We start from the raw sequence: 19,621 nt of genomic DNA, 5'->3' as shown, positions 1-19,621 counted from the left end.
CGCACGCTTGTCGCTGCTGCTTTGAGGATGCAAGTGTGGCTACATCGCACACAAGTCACAAACACATTAAAAAAATAGTTTTTTATTTTTTGGAGCACTTTGAGAGTTACACCACCCTTTAACAGACAGACGCACGCTTGTCGCTGCTGCTTTAAGGATGCAGGTGCGGCTACAGCCCACACATTTCACAAAGACCGAAAAAAAAAGAAGAATATTTTTATTGTTTGTGTAGCACACTTTGAGGGTGTCACCACCCTTTAACAGACAGACGCACGCTTGTCGCTGCTGCTTTAAGGATGCAGGTGCGGCTACAGCCCACACATTTCACAAAGACAGAAAAAAAAAGAACAATATTTTAATTGTTTGTGTAGCACACTTTGAGGGTGTCACCACCCTTTAACAGACAGACGCACGCTTGTCGCTGCTGCTTTGAGGATGCAGGTGGAATCTAGACGGGATTTGGAACCGAGGACACACTACCTCCATCAATTGTCTAAATCCCACTGCACTAATGTCGGATACCGGACGCACGTCTAACACCAACATAGCAGTCAAGGCCTCAGTTATACGTTTTGCTTCAGGATGACTGCTGTCGTACTTCATCCTCATCGCTAGGGACTGTTGGAGGGTCAATTGTTTAGTAAAAGTAGTGATGTTCCTACTTCCTCTCTGGGATGATGAACAACTCCCAGCAGCAGCAACAGCACTAGTAGGAAGTGGTTCTTGATCTTTCCCTATTTTATTTTTATCAGAGAAAGTTTGGTCCTCCATTTATGTTATATTGATATATATACGTGCGGCTAAAGCGCACACAAACACAGAAAATATTTTTTTATTTTTGCTGGAGAGTAGTGCACTTTGTGGGTTACACCACCCTTTAAGAAATGAGCCAGCCGGCTCTTTACTTATGGGACACAGGCGCACGCTTGGCGCTGCTCCTTTGTTGATGCACGTGCAGCCACAGTGCACACAAGTCACAAACACAGAAAATATATATTTTTTTGGTTTGGAGTGTACTTTGGGGGTTACAGAACCCTTTAACGGTCAAGCCAGCCGGCCCTTTACTTATGACACAGGCGCACGCTTGGCACTACTTTGTTGATGCATGTGCGGCTACTGCGCACACAATTCACAAACACAGAAAATAATTTTTTTTCAGTTTGGACTGGAGTGTACTTTGGGGGTTACAGCACCCTTTAACGGTCAAGCCAGCCGGCCCTTTACTTATGACACAGGCGCACGCTTGGCACTACTTTGTTGATGCATGTGCGGCTACTGCGCACACAATTCACAAACACAGAAAATAATTTTTTTTTTGGTTTGGACTGGAGTGTACTTTCGGGGGTTACAGCACCCTTTAACGGTCAAGCCAGCCGGCCCTTTACTTATGACACAGGCGCACGCTTGGCACTACTTTGTTGATGCACGTGCGGCTACTGCGCACACAATTCACAAACACAGAAAATAAATTTTTTTTTGGTTTGGACTGGAGTGTACTTTTGGGGGTTACAGCACCCTTAACGGTCAAGCCAGCCGGCCCTTTACTTATGACACAGGCGCACGCTTGGCACTACTTTGTTGATGCACGTGCGGCTACTGCGCACACAATTCACAAACACAGAAAATAATTTTTTTTTTGGTTTGGACTGGAGTGTACTTTCGGGGGTTACAGCACCCTTAACGGTCAAGCCAGCCGGCCCTTTACTTATGACACAGGCGCACGCTTGGCACTACTTTGTTGATGCACGTGCGGCTACTGCGCACACAATTCACAAACACAGAAAATAATTTTTTTTTTGGTTTGGACTGGAGTGTACTTTCGGGGGTTACAGCACCCTTAACGGTCAAGCCAGCCGGCCCTTTACTTATGACACAGGCGCACGCTTGGCACTACTTTGTTGATGCACGTGCGGCTACTGCGCACACAATTCACAAACACAGAAAATAATTTTTTTTTTGGTTTGGACTGGAGTGTACTTTCGGGGGTTACAGCACCCTTTAACAGTCAAGCCAGCCGGCCCTTTACTTATGACACAGGCGCACGCTTGGCACTACTTTGTTGATGCACGTGCGGCTACTGCGCACACAATTCACAAACACAGAAAATAATTTTTTTTTTGGTTTGGACTGGAGTGTACTTTCGGGGGTTACAGCACCCTTAACGGTCAAGCCAGCCGGCCCTTTACTTATGACACAGGCGCACGCTTGGCACTACTTTGTTGATGCACGTGCGGCTACTGCGCACACAATTCACAAACACAGAAAATAATTTTTTTTTGGTTTGGACTGGAGTGTACTTTCGGGGGTTACAGCACCCTTTAACGGTCAAGCCAGCCGGCCCTTTACTTATGACACAGGCGCACGCTTGGCACTACTTTGTTGATGCACGTGCGGCTACTGCGCACACAATTCACAAACACAGAAAATAATTTTTTTTTTGGTTTGGACTGGAGTGTACTTTCGGGGGTTACAGCACCCTTAACGGTCAAGCCAGCCGGCCCTTTACTTATGACACAGGCGCACGCTTGGCACTACTTTGTTGATGCACGTGCGGCTACTGCGCACACAATTCACAAACACAGAAAATAATTTTTTTTTGGTTTGGACTGGAGTGTACTTTCGGGGGTTACAGCACCCTTTAACGGTCAAGCCAGCCGGCCCTTTACTTATGACACAGGCGCACGCTTGGCACTACTTTGTTGATGCACGTGCGGCTACTGCGCACACAATTCACAAACACAGAAAATATATTATTTTTTTAGCACTTGGGGGGAGCACCCCTGATGGACAGAGCACCCCCTGGACAACACTACAGCACCTCTTTAGGACTGGGACACTGCACAGGACTTTGGAGTGGACACAGCCCCTATGGAGAACTGACTGCACAACACAGTCCAGCCAGCCCCTATGGACTTTGAAGTAGTGGACACAGCCCCTATTAACAACAGCAGCACAGCACAACACAGCCAGCCCCTATGGACTTTGAAGTAGTGGACAACAGCAGCACTACACTACACTACACTACACAGCCCTAACTCCCACCCTCCCTCTTCACTGTCCACAGCCGAGTGAGAAAATGGCGCCGACGTGGGTACCTTATATAGGATCCAAAACCCGCGAGACTCGGAAGGCGGGATGATGACGTTTTGCCTCGATTTCAGATCCGAGTCAGGCGGGAAAAGTCGAGCCTGATTCGGATCGGACTCGGATCGGGGGGGCTCGGGGGGGTTCGGATTTCAGAAATCCGAACCCGCTCACCCCTAATTTATATTAAAATAACATTAGTTGAAAATGTCAATAGGTATGGTTACAATGTCAATGGCTATGGTAATTAATTTGTACACTAACATAACTGCTGAAGTTATTACATAAATTGAAATTTTAATAAAAATGCAAGTTTTTATATAATTGGTATTTTTTTAAAACAATTTTTACTAAAGCACAATAACAATAAATACAAAACTACAGTGAATGGTAACATATCATATATAAAAATAATTAGATGTACATAGAGGCATCACAAGGGGGTGTGGATGGCACTCAGGTGTCACCCTCCCAGGGGGTAACACCAAAATGTCTGCTCCTCCGCAGTGACAGGGAGTCAGGTGCTGCACTGGGACATTACTGTGCAGCACCTGACTCCTGTCACTGGGGAGAAGCCGGCAGGGCAGGCACAGTCTCTGGGTGCAGCCCAGCATCTCCGGGAATGCTGGGCACACCCCCAGAGTGATGTAAATGGGGACTTCTTATGAAGCCATGCCACTGGATTGAAGACACTGTCTTCTGGTCAAGGCCACGTCCCCACCCTGCAAGACCATGCCCCTTTTTCAGATGCAAGTGACGGAAGGATATTTACCACACGGGGTGTCACAACTGCGTAAAAACAGTCTAGTTTCATGAATGCAGGATTGTATCTGCACAGGAAGTGACTCAATGAAATTTGCCAGCACCTTCAAACACAATTTAAATCCAGTTTCTTTACATAAAGAAGATTTCACCCAATCCATATGGAATAGGGAAAATCATTTAGTCTTAAAGAGAGCCAGAGTGGGAGGAATAGCCTGTAACCATATTTGCAGTATGCTTTTCCTGGCCTGATATGATAGAGGTATAGCAATGCAAAATAGTGGAATAAATTAACAAAAAAAAATAACAGTGAAATTGTGTGCAATATATATTGAAAAAAACAACTTCATATTTATTAGACATGAAGATCTAAAAATGAAGATAAATGTACATACTAAAAGTTGCATGAACATAGAGTAAAATTCAAACGTAAATTTTTATTTTATATAAAAGTCCTGATTAGCAGTATATATGTGTGTTGAAATAGTCATTTGGTGCATAGGCAAACACAGTGGGGTTCTGGCTGCGTGGAATCCCCCCTCCCCAGCCCACACCATGACCACAATAGAAATAGTAATATAATAGAATTTTACTAGTGTTGCATGTTCTTCTCACTATCACAAATGAAGTAATTAGCTCCACCTTGGGATCTTTTAACATGTATAAGCCAGTAATAAATAAGCGTTCACCAACTAGAAGATCTGAAAACCTATACAAATAGCGTGTTGTGTTAGCATTCTGAGATGGCATACAGCACCCGATGCAGCAGAGGGATCTGAAAAGATCCCTCCCTGCTGTGTCCGCTTACCTGAAGCTGCTCTTCCTGTGATCCAGGAGCAAGGGAGAGGGCACAGCAGTGGTGGCGGGGGACTGACATGGCAGGCTGCAGGTCGGAGCTGGGATTACAGACTCCAGCAGTGGCTGCAGCTCTGCGGTGGTGAGGGCAGGCGGGCTTTGTCTTCTACTTTTTCCAGCTGCTGCACTTTACAGTTGCTTCGTAGCTCTTCAAGCTGCACATGCCAAGCTTCAAGACAGGCTGCGAAGAGTTCAAGCAGCAGGAGAAAAGTTACCTTTTTACAAAAAGCTGTCTCGACAAAAAGAGCAGCTTTTCGGAAGTGATAATTAAGCATAGGAGGCATGATGAATGCCTCCAACACTTGGATTGAACTCGCAGCGAGTTTAATTCTTTTTTTTAACATTTCTTTTATTCATCAGAGCAATAATGCATTACACATCATATATCATAAAACAAAATAAATAACAAATAGAACAAATACCCATTAAGGGTATGAATATATAAACAATACAATGTATTAAGAGAAAAATATTTCCGTCAAGAGGTAAAAGCGAAAAATGGCACTGTTGATATTAAAATGAACCTCTATATACCCCTGCCTGTACCTTCTAAAATCCTTCCTATAAACCTCTAAGGATGACGCTAATTTGCGTACGCAGTCATACAATAAATAGAGACTCCAGACTCAGAACATGTGGTTCCGAAGCACAAGGTATTATTCAAGTAAAAGTACAGTCAGTTGCACGCTATGATCTGTGTACAATAAGCGCAAATAAATCATAAAGTCACAAGGTACAGTTGATATACATATGCATGATTAAACTTCAAAATACAATGAGAGAGACAGAGAGAGAGAGACAGAGACAGAGAGACACAGAGAAAGAGAGACACAGACAGAGACACAGAGAGACAAAGACAGAGAGACACAGAGACACAGAGAGAGAGAGACACAGAGAGACAGACAGATCAAACTACAATGAGAGAGACACAGAAAGAGAGAGACACAGAGAGAGACACAGAGAGAGACACAGAGAGAGAAAGACACAGAGAGAGAGAGGCACACAGAGAGAGAGAGGCACACAGAGAGAGAAAGAGGCACACAGAGAGAGAGAGGCACAGAGAGAGAGAGACAGAGAGAGAGGCACACAGAGAGAGAGACACAGAGAGAGAGAGAGAGAGAGGCACACAGAGAGAGAGAAGCACACAGAGAGAGAGAGAGGCACACAGAGAGAGAGAGGCACACAGAGAGAGACACAGAGAGAGAGAGAGAGGCACACAGAGAGAGAGAGGCACAGAGAGAGAGAGAGAGACAGAGAGAGACAGAGACACAGAAAGAGAGACACAGAGAGACAGACAGATCAAACTACAATGAGAGAGACACAGTAAGAGAGAGACACAGAGAGAGACACAGAGAGAGAGAGGCACACAGAGAGAGAGAGGCACAGAGAGAGAGAGAGGCACACAGAGAGAGAAAGAGGCACACAGAGAGAGAGGCACACAGAGAGAGAGAGAGACAGAGAGAGAGGCACACAGAGAGAGAGACACAGAGAGAGAGAGAGGCACACACAGAGAGAGAGAGAGGCACACAGAGAGAGGCACACAGAGAGAGAGAGGCACAGTGAGAGAGAGACACAGACAGAGAGAGACACAGAGAGAGAGAGAATCAGAGAGAGAGAGGCACACAGAGAGAGAGAGAGAGAGAGAGACAGACATAGAGAGACACAGAGAGAGAGAGAGAGACAGAAAGAGAGACACAGAGAGACAGACAGATTAAACTATAATGAGAGAGACACAGAAAGAGAGAGAGAGACACAGAGAGAGAGACACAATTTAGGCGCAAAAGGAAATTATACAGACCCCAAGTACAGTATACATACGCAGGCGTTTCTGGACCCAGAGATAGGCATCAGCAAGAGACCCCTCATCATTCAGCATTCAGCATGAAGACCCAGAACCAGCGTTCGTGCACTCATATTTATACCCCCCCAGAATAAACAGGATAATAGGGAAGTCTGTTGCTGATATCATTGGTTCCCAGGGGTGAAGCATCTGTTACAGCACATTTAACAGGCTGGTTCAAACAGACTCTCCCTCCCTCTAGCAGCTGGGGGTCTTCCTCTTCATGCCTCCTGCAGCATCCTAACAGTTGCTTCTAAAATATACATTTTGTTGCTTGTAGGCTCTGCGATCCATAACTCGGGAATGTATGATGCGATCTCCCCACCGATAACACCGGAATACTGTAAAAAGGATACACATCAGTACAACTCCAAACATGACTTGTTTAGCATGTATAATACCTTAGTTATCAAATATCTTTATTTTTCAGCATTTAAACTAACTGAACCAACTTAAATCATACACTTTAGAGCTTATTGAACCTTATGTGTGAATATGTAATGTGTGGGTATTCAGGGTTTGATATAAGGACGCTAGTTATTAATGGGTGAGATTTGAGTGCATAATTTCTCATACACGAAGTGAACATTCAGCAGTGTGGATTGCTGAGCAATGTAGTTCCATGCCCTCTGTCAGTAGGCCCCCACCTGTCCTGTGTTCAAAGGAAAAACCTCTTTTGTTCTCCCAGACTCTTGTGTGAACTGTGAATCAAGCTGTGAAGTTGGGGCCATCTTGTCTAGGATTCAGACAAATCCAATTGTGTAGATCAATGCCTGGATTATATTACAATTGCCACAACTATACTTTATCTGCATCCAGGGATTCCCAATTTGTATGTAAAAATACCCATTGTCTATTCTATTTACTCTTACTCAGAAAGCTTGTTCTTCCAGTTGTCCTTGGTAGATTAACAAAAACATTGCCATCTGTTCTTAGCTCCTGAGTTGTAACTTGAAATGACGCTGGTCACAAAATGGCGTCTTGCAGATTCTTGTTTCTAAAATGGAGTCTAGCTGCCATTTGCAAGATGGCGACGCATACGCTTCAATTTTAAACTGATCTTGTCTCAGCCAATTATTCAGCTTCGACAGTCCACCCTTTGATAGCAAACAACATGCTATCACAATCTGCTATTAGAATTTAATTTAGGCTTACATTTACATATTATTTTGGTGTTATTATGGGATGGCACAAGGTGGTTCTTAGTCCATCAATAATGTGTCTCTGGGTTATACTATTATACGCACACCGCGGATCTTGGAAGATCATGTGAAAGGTGTGGGAATGCACCAGTCTTATAAAAGCAGTCTTGAAGGGGAATTGAGAGTTTACATTATCTGAGGTGTAATATGAATAACATTTCAATAATGCATGCTATGCATGTCTAAATATAATACATTAAATGATTGTATTTCCTAGTTCAGGGTTGTAATGCAGTTCTGTATTTACCTCGGTATTCATACTGGCCACTATCATAATTTCATTCTTTCGTTTTACTCTGTTTTTACATTTTCCACACTTCAACACAATAGGAACACACTGGACGCATATGCCAATTATTATGATGACAATCAGTATAAGGATTAAGAATTTGCCTACACTGGAGATCACTTCCTGGACCCATTCCCCTAGACCTGAGAACCATTTCACTGGGTTCAGCCATGAAACCCATACTTCTATCTTCTCCCCTATTTCAGCCACTGAAGCGTTATGGTTTTTGCGAAATTCCCACTTTAGCTGCAGAATTTCATCCATCTTCCGGTCTATCACCTCCTTAGGGTCGCTGGTATCATTGGTGACATAGGTGCAACATTTTACTCCAAATTGGGTGGCCAATGTTACGCAATACCCTCCAGTAACAGCAGTTAAATAATTCAACACTAGCCTGTGTTGCACCAGTTCTTTCTTGTACGCTTGCAATTCTCTCCCTGTATACCTGAATGTGTCATCGTACATCTCGGTGATATTATCTATTAATTTAGCAAGTTCCTGGATATATCTAAAATTTTATGTACCCCAAGCGATCCTGGTGGGGTCCAATGCGACCAGAACTTGAAAGCCAGTTGTCTCACTGATTAACTGAGTGGCTTTATGTATATCACCAGGTACCATATTTCTTTTGTCTCTGTGTTCATATTGTGTGTGAAGATATGGTGACGGTGTGTTTTTATTTATACCCAGCATTTCAACATGTGTGAGGGTCATAACTTCTGGAAGTATTTTTTCCAAATAACATAACAATTACAATACTAAAATTGGTCAGACACTCCCCTGATTGGCACTGCACTCCTCCTCCTGACTCCACTCCATCAGCTCCGCCATCAGCTCACATCTCCTTTATCGGTCCCCCATCACAGACACTGAGTATCCCCAAACAGATCATCATGACAAAAACTCTGGAAAGAAAAAGAACTAGGATGACCACAGCAGACCACTCCATTGCTGGAAGCACTGATCTACACATTTCTTTAGCTCAGATATCTCACCGTCACCTTTTTAATCCTTCCGGCACAAGCTCGCAATCGACAGGTCCACGCTATCGGCCTTGTCTACGCCTTGTATCTCCACTGGTTGGTTAACCTCCCTATAGTGAGTGGAATGGACCCACGTATCTTCCTCGGCCACCCTTTGAGGATGCTGTATCGTCAGATCCGGACCTTTCCACCGATCAGTCAAACAACCTGAGCTAAAAAAAATTTGGATCATAACAAATTCTTCCAGATTTGACATCATGACAGTTTGCATTAGACATGTTAGTTAATAACACTTTCAATTTCGGTTATTCTCATTCATCTTCGTGAGACCCTGCACAGTAACCTCATTATCATATTTTCACATGAGGCTGCCTGTTTGAACAGTATCTCCAAGGGGGGCAAATAAAGGAAAAGACAGTCTGGGATAATCTTAGTGTTGCTACCCATCACCTTTCACATGTTCTTGGAAACATCACCTGTAAAATAAGTCCCCCCATCATTTTTTAATAATTCTAGGGATGTTGTATCTGCATACAGGTTCCTGCAATTAAATCTTGTTATTAATAGCTACTGCTCTAAATAATGCCTGGGCCACTGGGTTGAATAGTACTCCGAGTAGTCGACCTCAGCCTGGCATGGCTGCCGTTTATCCTTAGCAACCTTGTGTCCTATGAGTAGGAGATAAAGCACAATAGTTTAATATCATTTAAACATGACCTAAAATACAACAATAAATCGTCCCCTTTTACATTAGAACAGATACACTGGCAGGTTGAAAAGATTGTAAACAGTCATATAAGGCCTGGGAGAAGATACTGGGGTTGCCTATGAACCCATGAGAAACTCGTGTTCCTGTGTGGTGTTCTTCACTTTGCAGTACTTACTTATGTGTCCCACTTGGTGACAGTTAAAACATAATTTTGAATGGGGTGGATGAAAAGACTGTTGTGAGATTTGAGCAAGAGGGAAAGATGGTGGGTATGGGTAAGGATAGGGAGGGTAAGGATGTGAATGATAAGGGTATTGTGGGAGGTATGAATTTTGTGGGTAGTATGAGGCCTGTGGTTGTGTATGATATTTGGGGTAAGGATGTGTTTGCTGTGGTGTGGGATTGGTGAGGACGTGTAATTGTTCAGGTGCAGGTGTGTGTGTGGGTGCAGGTGTGTAGGTTGGCTGTGATGTTATTGTCATTCCTTCCAGAGCTTGGATACTGACAGCCATTAGTTTTTCGCTCTGGGTCTCTCTCTTTTTTGTGATATTTTTATCATGTTCTATGGCAGACTCTATGAGGTTATCTATTGTGATTCCCCTCCAGCCAGGTTGTGAGGTCTGAACCCGAGTCTTTAAGTCGTCTTTCAGACCATCCATGAGTACCGTGACTATCATTCCCCTGTGGTGAGTGCTATCTTTAATATTTTCTATGCCAGTGTACTGGGTGATAGCCTGCAGAGCCCGGTCACAATAGTCTTCTGCAGTTTCACTCTCCTTTTGCTTAATTGTGAAAATTTTGTTCCAGTTAACTACTACTGGAAAATATACACCCAATTGAGTTACAATGCGGGAAATGTTACCTTGGTTTATTTGGTCTGTTAAGGGAATGTCACCATCCAATACACAATCCGTGATAAATTTTGTCACGTCGGTATTGCATGGCAGACAGGCCTTCAACACCACACGCCAATCTTTATTAGTGGGCTCATGTGAACTACCCAAATTTTTCAAAAATCTTTGACATTTGGCTAGTTCCTTTTTGGGATCGGGGAAATCATTTATGATGGAATTTAGTTCTGCTCTTGTCCAGGGACAATGCATTACTACTTCTCTCGTGGGCACTACACCGTTCGCATCTGCATTTCCATTCGGAACAGTTATCGTCCGGATGGGATGCAGACCGGTAGCGTTGCTACCTCTGACCTGGTTACCTGGCTGGGGGTTTAATCAGCTGCTGCTATGTATGGTATTAACAACTTCCTCTATGGGTGCAGAGTGTGTTAACACTTCCCTTGCTGTTACCAATGGAGATGGCGGCACCACCCGTGATTGTGGTGATGCAGCATCTATCATTTGCACAGCATGGGAAATGGCAGACATTACAATAGGCACATCATAAACATTTTCTTTATGGTTGCATAAGAGAGGGTACAAATTGCTTGTTACAAATTTATGGGTGTTTTTGGTAACTGTACTTGCACCTCCATCCACATAAGGTGGGGGAGGTGAGCGTGAACTGCTGGCAATACTCTCCACAATGCTACCTTGCCGCACATATGCACCATTTTGCGGCTCGTCCGCATTGCAATTTAGCGTCGCGGATGTATTTTCTGGCAATGCGCTCGCGACGCTAGTTTGCATCGCTTGCACATTTTTAAGCCATGCATCCCCTTCATGCTGCCACAATTTTAAACATTCAAAATATTTGACCTTCTTCTCTCGGAAGCGCATCAGACTGATGTGATCCCGGACATTATCTAATACATCCTTATCAAAACTACCAATTCTGGGAAATGGTCTAACACTCTGCATCGTCATTTTAAACCATACATCACAATACCTTATTGCATAAGTACCATACTTAGTACTCATAATAAGACGGGCCAATCCAATCGGAGCTTTCATTAGCAGCACATCATTGTCTAACATCTTTACTGTTTGCATGGCTCCCATTCTGAGACAAAATCCTACACTTTTCAATAAAGATTTAAACTGGTGAAAGACAATCTAGATACTCTCACTTACCTATGGACGAAATTTGTAGATGCCCCCGCTCACCTACGGAAGAAATTCTAGATGCCCCCGCTCACCTACGGAAGAAATTCTAGATGCCGCCGCTCACCTATTCTCTCTCAGCTCACAATCACACCTAGTGCGGCTCAACTACAATGCTCAAATATTATTGAACATTGCAGTCACACTGAGAGCTGGTCCCTAACAAAAATAACAAACCATACACCTGCTCTGTGTACTGAACGGTAAGCTGCTTACCGAGTGGCTAGACTAACCCTTGCACCTAGCCTTTAAGGATCATACGATACCCTTAACTGTCCAACACATACTCACTGTTACACACTTTTTCCTGCGCAGAAAAATAAACGTTAACCCAGATATTGATAACAATTGAAAAAGGAAAACCTTAACGGCTTTGTTTAAACACGTGGCAGCAGAACCGGAAGTGCGTATACGCTATTGTGCGACCAGCCACATACACAATAATGCGACTACCGCACAACCGTATAATGACTTTTTAACTGCGTACGCAAAAGTGCGTCTTTGCTATGCGCAAACCTGCGACTTAGCCGCGTACTCAGTACTGCGACACCCCTTTAAACGTAAGGTTCTATCAACAGAGGAAAACAAACTTTTTCCTCTCTTGTCCCTGGATTCTAGTCAGCTTCCTTGATTCACACGGAGACGGATAGCGATCTTTCAGCACAAAGCGGTTGCAGGCAAACCCTGCATGTGGCCACTCCACCCTTTGCTGAAATATCGATATACGTATGTACCGTGTGAGCAGGTAAGTGACTTCACGCGATGAGCCTGCATCTGTTGATATTACAATGAACCTCTATATACCCCTGACTGTACCTTCTAAAATCCTTCCTATAAACCTCTAAGGATGACGCTAATTTGCGTACGCAGTCATACAATAAATAGAGACTCCAGACTCAGAACATGTGGTTCCGAAGCACAAAGTATTATTCAAGTAAAAGTACAGTCAGTTGCACGCTATGATCTGTGTACAATAAGCGCAAATAAATCATAAAGTCACAAGGTACAGTTGATATACATATGCATGATTAAACTTCAAAATACAATGAGAGAGACAGAGAGAGAGACACATAGACAGAGAGACACAGAGAAAGAGAGACACAGACAGAGAGACACAGAGACACACAGAGAGAGACACACACAGAGACAGACAGATCAAACTACAATGAGAGAGACACAGAGAGAGACACAGAGAGAGACACAGAGAGAGAAAGACACAGAGAGAGAGACACACAGAGAGAGAGACACAGAGAGAGAGAGGCACACACAGAGAGAGAGAGGCACACACAGAGAGAGAGAGGCACACACAGAGAGAGAGAGGCACACAGAGAGAGGCACACACAGAGAGAGAGAGAGGCACACAGAGAGAGAGAGAGAGAGACACACAGACAGAGAGAGACACAGAGAGAGAGACACAGAGAGAGAGAGGCACACAGAGAGAGAGAGAGAGAGAGAGAGAGAGACAGAGAGAGACACAGAGGGAGAAAGACACAGAGAGAGAGAGACACAGAGAGACAGACAGATCAAACTACAATGAGATAGACAAACAGAGAGAGAAAGACACAGAGAGAGAGACACAATTTAGGCGCAAAAGGAAATTATACAGACCCCAAGTACAGTATACATACGCAGGTGTTTCTGGACCCAGAGATAGGCATCAGCAAGAGACCCCTCGTCATTCAGCATTCAGCACGAAGACCCAGAACCAGCATTCGTGCACTCATATTTATACCCCCCCAAAATAAACAGGATGATAGGGAAGTCTGTTGCTGATATCATTGGTTCCCAGTGGTGAAGCATCTGTTACAGCACATTTAACAGGCTGGTTCAAACAGACTCTCCCTGCCTCTAACAGCTGGGGGTCTTCCTCTTCATGCCTCCTGCAGCATCCTAACAGTTGCTTCTAAAATATACATTTTGTTGCTTGTAGGCTCTGTGATCCATAACTCGGGAATGTATGATGCGATCTCCCCACCGATAACATCGGAATACTGTAAAAAGGACACGCATCAGTACAACTCCAAACATGACTTGTTTAGCATGTATAATACCTTAGTTATCAAATATCTTTATTTTTCAGCATTTAAACTAACTGAACCAACTTAAATCATACACTTTAGAGCTTATTGAACCTTATGTGTGAATATGTAATGTGTGGGTATTCGGGGTTTGATATAAGGACACTAGTTATTAATGGGTGAGATTTGAGTGCATAATTTCTCATACACGAAGTGAACATTCAGCAGTGTGGATTGCTGAGCATTGTAGTTCCATGCCCTCTGTCAGCAGGCCCCCACCTGTCCTGTGTTCAAAGCAAAAACCTCTTTTGTTTTCCCAGACTCTTGTGTGAACTGTGAATCAAGCTGTGAAGTTGGGGCCATCTTGTCTAGGATTCAGACAAATCCAATTGTGTAGATCAATGCCTGGATTATATTACAATTGCCACAACTATACTTTATCTGCATCCAGGGATTCCCAATTTGTATGTAAAAATACCCATTGTCTATTCTATTTACTCTTACTCAGAAAGCTTGTTCTTCCAGTTGTCCTTGGTAGATTAACAAAAACATTGCCATCTGTTCTTAGCTCCTGAGCTGTAACTTGAAATGACGCTGGTCACAAAATGGTGTCTTGCAGATTCTTGTTTCTAAAATGGAGTCTAGCTGCCATTTGCAAGATGGCGTCGCGCACGCTTCAATTTTAAACTGATCTTGTCTCAGCCAATTATTCAGCTTCGACAGCGCATAATATCCAGAGCAGTCTAAACATGGCAAGTACATACCCCTAAAAAAAAAAAAATTACCAATAAAATAAAACAGGGAAAGTAGACCCAAAAAGAAACAGATTCCACCTCAGCCTGTAACAGGCAAAAAAAACTGATGGATCATCCAGTAGAATCCGGGTTCTGTAAAAGTATTACAGAAGCACAAATGTATTTGGCATTTAAGGCCAACGAAAAGGAGCCTATAAAACCCTCCCACAACTGGAAAAAAGAAGCCATTTTAGTCTCCTTATGCAGAGTGGTCTCTATCCAATCCATTTGGAAAGCAAAATTTAGTTTAGCCCGGGATGAAGAAACAGATGGGGGATCTGCATGGGTCCACATCTGTAGTATACATTAACAGCTGATATAACCAATAATAACTTTTTACTATCTCCCCCAACCGAAACAGATGGTGGCAGAATACTTAAAATTGCCCACTCCTACGATAGCGGAAGATAATTAACTAGACACCTAGATGCAAATCTATTGACCAATGACCAAAATCTATGGATAAGGGGGCATTCCCACATACAATGTATAAAGGTTGCATCAGAAGCCCCAAACTTAGCACAAACACTAGTATCGGACAATCCCATCAAGAACCTGCAGTGGGGGCAAAGATACTCATTACATTTCTCTATACATGTTGGATGAGAGCACTGATTGAGAATATAAGAATGAGCATAACAGGTTTTCCATGGTAATATGGGGGAATACAGTACACCTAGTAGATAACCCTGTAGATATTTTAGAATGGTCTAAGGGAATCTGAAGAATTTTATAATGGAGAGAGATTGCCCCCTGTCCCCCCATAGGTCTAGCTAATAATAGATCCAAAGAGTTGGACCAATCTTCTGAGGAAAGAGTCCGTATGGATCTCACAAAGTGTTGTGCCTGATATAGCACCAGAAAATGGGATTGAGGTAATCCATATTTATCCACTAACTCCGCCACTCAATAGGGCCGACAGTTTTCAGTGTCAACCAATGCTCAGATGTAAGGAATGCCCCTGTCAGGCCATGATGAGAAAGGCATAGAGGCCCCCACCATTTTGAAATTCAGAATTTAAAAGTAATGGGAGAAAGAGAGAATAATGACAATTTAAATTCCTTTGTTTTCCACATCCTGCAATATCCACATATCCCCAAGAAGGTACGGATCTGCTGCTGGTTTTGCGGCAGTGTCATGGTCTGTATTGCCTGAATTCTGTCTGTTGTCAAGTGTCTTAGCCCCTGGGTTAGACAGTGTCCCAATCATTTCACCTTAGTCTGGCATGGCTGTAATTTGTCCTTTGCAAACTTGTGCCCTGTTTGTGAAAGATGAAGCAACAACAATTTAGTATCATTTAAACATGACATAAATGAATCAGAGCACAACAACAAATTGTCTACGTATTGAATTAGGATAGACCCATTGCTTGGTTGAAAAGATTGCAAACAGTCGTGTAAGGCCTGGGAGAAAATACTGGGGCTATCTATGAAGCCCAAGGGAAATCGTTCGAAAGTATATTTTACCCCTCTGTAGGAGAATGCAAATAGATATTGACAGTCAGGGTGAAGAGGGACAGAGAAGAAAGCAGAACATAAATCAATGACAGTGAAATGAGTAGCAGATGGTGGAATCTACATGAGGATGACAGCTGGATTGGGCACTATGGGGAAATGGCTTTCAACAACTTTGTTAATTCCTCTAAGGTCCTGTACTAATAATCTATAGCCCCTCCCTCCACTCTTCTTCACTGGAAAAATGGGACTATTGGCTGTACTTGCTGTACGAATTAAAATCCTCTGTTGAGGTAACCTCTCAATTATGGGATACACCCCTAGCTCCACCTCTGGCTTTAATGGGTACTGAGGGATTTTTGAAGCCTGTCTACCACTCTCCAAATTAACCATAACAGGAGCTACATTTGCCATCAATCCAGTGTCTTGTTCATCTTTGGTCCAGAGGGAACCCGGTATTTGCAATAACATCTTTTTTACCTGAGATGGACTTTGTTCTAGAATGGCAGAGCGCAGCATCAGCCTTTGTGGTGTGTCCAATATATCCTGTACCTCATGCACAACCTTCTCTGGTATATCTAGGAATATACCATCAGGGGTACAGTATATGACACATCCCATTTTACACAGCAAACCCTTCCCAGCAGGTTAGTAAGAGCAGTCGCTGTCAAGAGAAAGGATTGCTTGGTGTGCAGCAGCGCGATAGTAACCTCTGCAGATTTGGTTAAAGGGTAATGCTGTACTCTCCCCGTTACTCCCATTGCTGATATGGTCTTGTTGGTAACCTGTAAACTAAACAGAGAATTTATTATGGATCTGGTCGCCCCTGTATCTACAAGAAAAGTGTGTTTAGTACCAGATAGATCAACTGTCATTGTAGGTTCTTTCCTAGTCTTCTCAGATAACCTGACTGGCTGTAGACTACAGGTATGACCTGACCCCTAGCACTGACTATCACCCTCCAGCAGAGCGTTTGCTGTCACTATTTGAGCGGGTATGTGTTGGAAATTTCCTGAATCTTGTGAGTGCCCTCTCTGAGTGTATCTATGTATTCCCTTCTTAGGTGGCCCCCAATTTCTCAATTTACAATCCCTCTTTAGGTGTCTGTCTTTATTGCAATTATAATACCTTCGTAGTTGGTATGTGTTGTAAGATTGTGGCTGTGTATATAATCCCTCTAGAGCCTGAATGCTCACTGTCATTAACCTATCACTTTGTGTCTCTTTCTTCCTGGAAATATTTTTGTCATGTTCTATAGCAGATTCCCTAAGTGCATCTACAGTGATTCCTCTCCAGTTAGGTAGAGAGGTTTGCACCCTGGTCTTTAGATAATCTTTGAGACGATCCATTAGTACTGTTACAGCTACCTCCCTGTGGTGTACATCATCCTGTATCTTTGATTTTCCTGTATACTGGGTTATCGTTAACAGCGCTCTGGTGAAATACTCTGCTGCAGATTCACTATCTTTTTGTTTAATAGTGAAGATTTTGCTCTAGTTCACTATCACTGGAAAGTATATGGCCAACTGTGTGATTATTCATTTGATGTTTACCTGGTTATCCTCATCCATTAAGGATTCATCCTCCTCCAACATACAATCCGCAATAAACTTTTGTACTTCAGTATTGGAAGGAAGACAGGCCCTTAACACTACTCGCCAATCTTTATTAGTTGGCTCATGAGCATGACCTAAATCTTTAACAAATTTCTGACATATGGCTAACTCTTTCCTAGGATCTGGGAAGTCTGACTTAATTGAGTATAATTCTGCTCTTCGACTAAAGCGAAACTGTACAGAAGAAGAAATTTATAAAACACAAGCTAAGGAAATGACCAATAAATTTATATGTAGTGGCTACAAAAAGGATAAATTAAACAAATCTATTGAAAAAGTAGATAATCTTCAACGTAAAGATCTGTTACAAACTTCTCATAAAGATAAAAAAGACACAAAATTTAAATGGGCTTTCATCACCGACTATAATGACCAATATAAATTAATTGAGAAGGTGTTAAAAAAACACCGGGAACTTCTAAAGAAAGACCCGGTGATAGGTACCCTCATCCCCGAGAGACCTATCCACATCTATAGAAAAGCTCCAAATCTAAAGAACAAACTTGTGTCTAGTTCCCTCCATTGTAAATCAACTAAAACGATGATTGTGTCCAAAGGCTTTTTTAGATGTGGAAATTGCATTGGATGCTGACCACTATGTTAAGTGAGGATACTTCTCTGTATATCCTGGATTGATTATCACCATTGCAGATATTATGTTTTAGTGGTACCATCTGCGTGCAAATTTTGTACTACATTTCCCAGAAGTTGGGTTCTTTTTTATTAAGTTAAATTACGATTCACTTGTTAAAATGTAATATGTTATGTCCATAAATTATGTGTACAGATAAGAAGCATAAACTATATGTACACAAAAAGTTTTAATATGTAATAAGAGTATACTTAGAAATTTTACACACCTAACAGCAATGAATGATTATACGAATAGTGACCATTTCCTGTGAGCAATTGATAGGTGCATTCTCACAGAAATATCGAGCTCCTCACACCAAAAGGATGTCTTGAAAAAGGTCCTAGTTGACAACTATCCAAGCTGTGAGTAGCTCAATACTGGAATTTTATTTCCATCATTGGAAACTTTTTTATTCAACATTGAATTTATTTATTTATTTTTCCTTTTTTTTGTCTTTTCTTTTTTGATGTTATTTGTTTTTTAAACTATGCTGTGCATGCACATTTTATGATTCTTTTGTGCTGCTATTTGTCTTTATTGGGGACATTAAATTAAAATGTTTTTGGATTGAAATATTTTTGTGGCTGTTTACTGACATATTCTGAAGTAATATCATTGAAGTTCCATACTGAAGGTTCGAAGTTTGTTGGAAAAAGATACCTTGATAGGAGTTCCATCGTCGTACTCTACGTGAGTTGGGGTATGCACCCACACCTTTTTACACAAAGATACCTTTATATGATTTAACAGCCACAACAGAGTGTGAGTAGGGGTACACTGTTTAGCATCTCATAGCTGAAAAGATTTACATCCATCAGGAAAAATTATGTACATTTCCTTATGATATATTGGTCAGAAGGATTAAAGATACCTTTATATATTTTATCTACAAAAACAAGAAGTGAGTTGGGTACGCCAAACCTATTAAGGGGAAATTTCCACATCAAAGACACCTTTATTACGTGTGTTCCCGCCACATGTGATGTGAGTGGGGTACGCTATAATACATTATTTAATATAGAGGATATCCCATTTTGAACAATTGATTTTCCATTGGTGGTTTTAAGACACTACTACACATTGGTTCTTTCATCTCTTTAATGTTTTTCTGCATGCTGTAACCAAGCAACTATCAAATTTTGGGACTGCATTAAGAAGACAAAAGATTCCAGTTGATTGCATCCTCTATAAGACCACAGCCTCTACACTAAAGGGATGTATCATTGCTATACCCATTTAGCGACGTAATTATTGTCTATTTCGTATCTCTGTGTTATGTACTAATTCTGCTCTTGTCTATGGACAATGCATTGCTACATTCCTG

This window comes from Taudactylus pleione, unplaced genomic scaffold (assembly GCF_031769625.1).
Source record: "Taudactylus pleione unplaced genomic scaffold, aTauple2 ptg000236l, whole genome shotgun sequence".
Lineage (NCBI taxonomy): Eukaryota > Metazoa > Chordata > Amphibia > Anura > Myobatrachidae > Taudactylus > Taudactylus pleione.
Note: the sequence above shows the minus strand (reverse complement) of the source record.